Source organism: Fukomys damarensis, unplaced genomic scaffold, assembly GCF_012274545.1.
Source record: "Fukomys damarensis isolate Sample0158 unplaced genomic scaffold, DMR_v1.0_HiC HiC_scaffold_1, whole genome shotgun sequence".
Classification (NCBI taxonomy): Eukaryota; Metazoa; Chordata; class Mammalia; order Rodentia; family Bathyergidae; genus Fukomys; species Fukomys damarensis.
The window spans coordinates 10,436,127-10,442,126 of record NW_022900913.1 but is presented as its reverse complement, the minus strand read 5'-3'; the positions used below and the strand labels follow the sequence as shown (position 1 = coordinate 10,442,126).

Below are 6,000 nucleotides of genomic sequence, written 5' to 3'. Positions count from 1 at the left end.
AGATCTGAGAAGTGAGGTAGCATTGGCTAGGTTGAGAGTTGGGCACAAGAAGTTTGGACTAGACGGATCCAGCCTGTGAGAATATCCCAGGCCATGATGAATGAAGACTGGGGTTCCTGGAGAAAGCAAAGGAACAGATGCTGCTGGTGGCTTCTGTTAGATTTCTCTTGCCTTAAGATAGTTCTAACTAGTGATGACACAAGCCCCTCCTAGTGATGTCACAAGCCCCCCCCAATCCTTAGCCACTGCATCACTCTACCCCACCCTGCTCCTATAAAGGAAGCTCCCTGTTCTGCCATGTTGCTTTTCTCTCCTTTGTTTGGAGACAGCCTGGCAGACCCTCCCCGTAAGAAAGTCTTGTTATGGTCCTGGTCTGGTCCTGGTTTTCGGCTTTTTTTTACCTAACAGCTTCTCCCTCTCTGTCCTCTGGCATTCTGCCTTCCAGGGAATGCTGTGTCTGCCTTAGAGCGTGCATTTGTACTCTCCACCTGCGGGTCCTTGAGCATGTTCATCCATGCCATAACTATCCTGCCCTGGCCCTGCAGAGCTCCACCTGAGTGCAGTGGTAACCTGCTTCTGCACAGGTCGTGCACTGGTTTCTTTCTCCTCATCATATTGCACCAGGTTTCCACTCTCCAGCATTTCCTGGGCTCATCTCGCAAATAAACAGCTTGTCCTTGAATCTTTACCTCCTGGTCCAGGCCTTGGGTGGCCTGAGGTCATCTGGTGAGGGAGGAGTCTGAAAGGCCAGCAGAATCAGAGCACAGGAAGGCTGGAGTTCTCAAAGGAAGCTCTGTGGATCCCCAGTGTCACTAGAGACCTTTTCAGGGAGAGTAAGTCAAATTGATTTTCATGTTAGCACTAAGATTGTATTCACTGTTTTTCATCACTGCAACATTTCACTATTAAATGCAAAGAAATGGTAGATAAAAACAATGGGGCTTTAGCATGAAGAGAAGCTAGACTAGGAATCCTTGCAGTCTTCACTACTGATATTTGCAGAGAAAAATGCCAAGTTCACTTAAAAATATCCTTGAGTTATAAAATGATTGCTTTTTATTAAATCTCTTATTGGAATACTCTGAAAACTCTAAAATTTCTGCAAATGGGATGGTTGGTAAGTATACCTAAGGTGCTCTGTTGTGTACAAAACTTAGCAGTTATCTCAAGGAAATGTACTTTAGTTGGGAGCTAAACCTCTTTCTCTCTCTCTCTTTTTTTTTTTGGTACTGGGAATTGAACTCAGGAACTTGCACGTGTGAGGCAGGTGGCTAAATCCCTAGTCCTTAAACTTCTTTCTTCATGGAATTTTACTTAAGAGAATGACTGGCAAGGAATCAAACAATGATTCTTCAGACTTAAATACCTGGGAGGCATTTTCTCAAAAATGAACAGAGGGAGCGTGTCTCTCCAAGAAATACATTATTTGCTGTCAATAATAAAACTTGAGTTTCTAAATGAAAACTAAAATTCTGGAAAACTTGTATCTGTTCTGGTTATTTTGATAGTTTCCTAGCAATTAGAGACTTCCGAGGAGGTGGGTGATGATATTAACAAATGTGATTTGGGATAAAGTATAAATACAGTGAGACAACATTTGGAAGATCTGCCTAGCTCAGTGAGATGATATTTTTCAAATGACCAATGCATGTAATCATGTACGCAAAGAAGACTCTTCAAAGAAGAAGAAAATCCAATGAACCTTAGAGTAATTGAGTTGGGAAAAGTTACTGATACAGCTTCAGATTTCACATTACAACTAATCTTTAAGAAATGACCATCTGCTGAGATTTGGTATTAAATTGAAAAAGAATGTCAACAGTAAATATTCCTTCCTTTTCCAAATGCTTGCAAGGCCAAGTTTTCTTCAGATTTATCTACAAAACAACATAGCAGATTCAAGGCAGACTAAAAATCCTCTTGTCTTCTATTAAGTCAGACACTAAAGTGTTTTGCACAAATGTGCAACAAAACCACTTTTTCACTAACAACTTTTGAAAAATGGGTCCCATGACTATGTTATTTACATTAATTTGTTACTTGTGTCAGTTACATTTACATAATGGTTTTATTATTGTTTAAACAAAACAAAAAAGTGTCGTATTACTATTTTTTAAAAGGTCATAATTAAAACACAAAGTTTTCAGTTCAGTTTTCTAATAAGGTAGATGTCAATAGGTAGAGCCCATACACAAACATCCTTTGAGAGCCTCTATATCTTTTATAAATGTCAATAAGTTCTTTCCCTTTTTTTTTTAAAGTGCTGGAGAAGGAACCACGGGCCTTACTCACACTAGGCACATCTACCAGTCAGCTATGCCCATGCTAATAAGTCCTGTGATTTAGAAGTTTGAGAACTGCTGATGTAAAAACCTGGAAGATTGCAAGGTTTTAGGTATCCTCTCCCTTGCAGTGAGGAGTCACTGAAGGGCTTTAATCAGGTGAGCTCTGAGGCAGATCTTGAAAATCATTAACCTTGCGTGTGTGTGTGTGTGTGTGTGTGTGTGTGTGTGTGTGTATGAGACTAAAATATGTTAACAGCTTCTGCAGCTCGGGAAGGCGAAGGGACCCTAATGGGGCATTTCCAATCTGTTCCAAATCTCTGCTAGAGAGGAGCACTGACCTATTCTCTCCAGCAGATGCACGGGGGTTGAGCTCATGATAAGGGAGGTTTCCTTTCTTGCTCTTTAATTAACTGCATTCAAGTCATCTGAGCCATCACAAAAGCATTGTTAGTTATGAGCCACTTAACAAATACCCACAGGGGACATTGCAGTGTTGGAGTTGATGGAAGGCACCTGAAAAAGATTGAAGTTCTTACCCTTGAACAATCTGGGCTCTCAGGGGGAGGACCGGATCTGCTTTGTCAGGTGAGTGATTACCTGGCTACCCTCCTCTGATTTGCTTTGACCCTAAGATGCTGTGAGTTGCATTTGCCCCTATTTCTCCTGATTTTACACTGCTCTGGAGGATGGAGTCCAATTGTGCCAAAGGGGAGAGAGAAGATTTGAAGGGGAGAGTGGGGGAGGAAAGAGAGGAGAAAAAGGAGCCAGGCACTGTAGCTGAAATGTCATTTTCAGTACATCAAGAGTCCATTGTTGAAGTTCCTAAACTTGCCCACTGCAGTGAGTCTGGGGTTCCCTGTGTGTCTAGCAGATAGCATTTCATGGGCTGAGGAGGGGATGTTAGCTTTGTCTCACTAAGCAGAGGCCAGCCCGCTGCACTTCCTCCAGGAAGGAAAGGGACAACAGAGGAAACTGTTGCACTTTGGGCACTGTGCTGCTGAAGTGAGTGCTGGATTCCAGAGTGACTGGGTAACAAAGAATATGCACGCCAGTGGGAGACCACTGCGCACAGAGCTGAGCTTCTCTTAACTTGGGTAGAGCCCTCTGGCCTGTGCAGATTGCCTCTGAGTGTCTCTTGCTCTGGAGGCTTTGCACCTGCAAGGGATGCTCAGGCTGATCTCTCAGGGAGCCCCATGCCTTTCATTATGGTGCTTCCAAAGCCTTTCAGCAGTAAGGAACAGGTTGATTCCTTTTAAATGTGGGTGGTGGATTGGGAAGCAGGCAACTGTGTGGGCTTGTTCTCTGAGAAGATGTGGAGAAGGTGCGTGCAAGGCAGGGCTCCCTCCTCCTCCGGAGCTGCTGTCTTGCCGGGTGTGGGTGTCCTGGAGGAAGTTTCTGCCTGGAGCACAGAACTCCAGGAAGTCACCCCTCTCCTAGGATCTGCTGTGAACTCTGCCAGCCACACAGCCATTTCCTTTCTGTCTTCCAGGAGCAGAGCTGCACTTTTGGCACGAACTTACAAAACTAGCACCAGAATGGAAATATGAAGCCTCCAGTGTATTTTTCCAAAATCCGTTTTCCCCCCTGTGATTCCCTTGAAAAAGAGGGGAAAAAAATCCCTGAAGAGAGATTTCTGGTTTGACTTCGCTCCTTCATCTCCTTTCCAGGCTTCCTAACATGAGAAGTCTGCATTAGCTTCAGTTATGTTTACAAGACTGGAAATTTTAACGAACTGGGTTGATCTGTGACTTTGCTTTGTGATGCTTTGTAAACTATTGAGATGAGTTTTCCCAAGATGGAACAGTGTTCCTTTGGCTGAAATCCTTTAACGTGTGGATTTAAGGGGCTGTAAACCAGAATAATGGTTCCTTCTCCTTTCTTTTTTGGGACGTCTGATCGTCCATCTGCAGAGGTGTTCAAAGCTATTTCCTTCTCTCTTTTCTCAGCAGTGCAGACTCGCTGCAAGTCTTCTTCACCTACACTGTAGATTTCTGGGGCATCCTAACTGGCCCAGTCTCCTAGGTGGCTCCTGCCCTTTCATCCTCCCTACTAGGACTAGTTGCTCTGCCCCTGCAGCCTTCCTCCTCAGGTTGTGGGGCCTCCTGTTGCCTGAAGGGTAAAGGCTGGACTCCTGAACATGGTGTTGGTGTGACAGGGGACCTAGAGGTTAAACCTACAGGTGTCCAATGGGAAACTGAAGGTGGGATGGAGCTTGGCATCTCTACCTTCATTTTTGAAACATTAATTTAAACCTTTTTATTAGTACACGTTTGCAGCGTGTAATGATTACTTTCATTGTGGAGGATTGGGACATGTACATAACACATTTTCTTTTTACTCTGCCTTCCTTTTTTGTATACATCTCCTAATTACCTTAGAACCATGGGTCAGGCCCCTGCAGCGTCTGTACACAAGATTATTAGCTCCAAACATATCTAGGCTATCTCATCCCCCTCGGAGCCTGAGGACACCAAGATAACAGTAACTGAGTTTGGAGTTTGCTGGGAACTCAAGTGCCAGCTTTTACAGTGTCCACGAATATGGCTAGAAGCTTCCAGTCTCTGTCCTAGATCTTCAGTCACCGTGGATTCCAGGAAAAGCAAGCCCCATGTATCACACCTCAATGGGAACCCAGGCCACCCCCACCCCAAGACAGAGCTGCCATCTCTGGATGGGAACTGAATTACTCCCTGGAGCAATGGAGGCTTTCCCAGGACCTCGCAGAACTGGTCCTGAGAACCAATCAACCTGACCACTACATGCCCAGCACTACCTACGGCCTGCATCCTAGCAGCTAGCGAACCTCCGGCCCTGGCCTCTGCTCCCCTTTGCTATTAAATCCCACAGCCTCTGCCAGCCCCTGAAAATGGATCTTCAACCTTTGTCTGTCCTAGTGATATACCGGGAAGAGATGCGACTCCCAAACCTGCTAAATAGCTGAAATGGGAGTTCATGTTCTCTAAAATCAAAGAATGAATTCTAAAAACAACAGAGGTTAAGAGTAGGAAAAATTTATTGAGGGAAAGAAAGTATCTAAAAGAGACAGAAGGGGGACTAGAAAGTGGGCTGCCCACCCACCCCACTTCTGCAAGGCGTTTTATACAGCCAAGCTATGTGGTGAGGTGGGTACAAAGTGGGACAGAACTGTAAGACCCAATGGAAAATTACAAGGTGGGCATGAGGTGGGGCAAAACCATGACCAACCAATAAGATTACAAGTACAGTCACTCAGGTAATATTGATTAAGTGGGGGTCAAATGGGGGAGCAAGTCAGGTAGATAGAGAACAAGGATTTTCATTAAGGGTGGGAGTCGGGGTTATTTCCTGGGAAGGCTGGGTTAAGACCTTTGCCCCCCAGGTGAGTCATACCTATTTAGAATATCGATCACTGATATTTATCCCAGTGGGAAGCACAAGGGTGTGGTAGTTTCTCTCTTTTTACAATTCTGGCCTTCAGTGAATGTGTCTTGATTGTCCTCCATGTTGGCTCCTTCCTGTGTTGGCTCCTTGAGGGCAGCCCTGTCTGACTGCCTACAAGATACCTAATTAAATTACCTATCTGCAATACTAGCAGTGCCATGCTGAGGAAAGCTCCTTCCCTGCCCTCCACCACAGTTCATCTTCTTGATTGGCATTATGGGATTGGCAGCTGAGCTTGGTCTGTTAGGGCTTTTGTCCTTAAATTCTGGCAACAATTCACAGAGACTAGATGCTC

General features: G+C 44.7%; 1 long non-coding RNA gene across 1 annotated transcript; it reads left to right on the top strand.

The window, feature by feature from the left end:
- Positions 1-402: 402 nt before the first annotated feature.
- Positions 403-3,906, top strand: LOC104867219. Its single transcript, XR_781704.1, has 4 exons — positions 403-833; positions 2,262-2,441; positions 2,765-2,870; positions 3,775-3,906. It is a non-coding gene; the product is annotated as an uncharacterized LOC104867219 (long non-coding RNA).
- Positions 3,907-6,000: the final 2,094 nt, after the last annotated feature.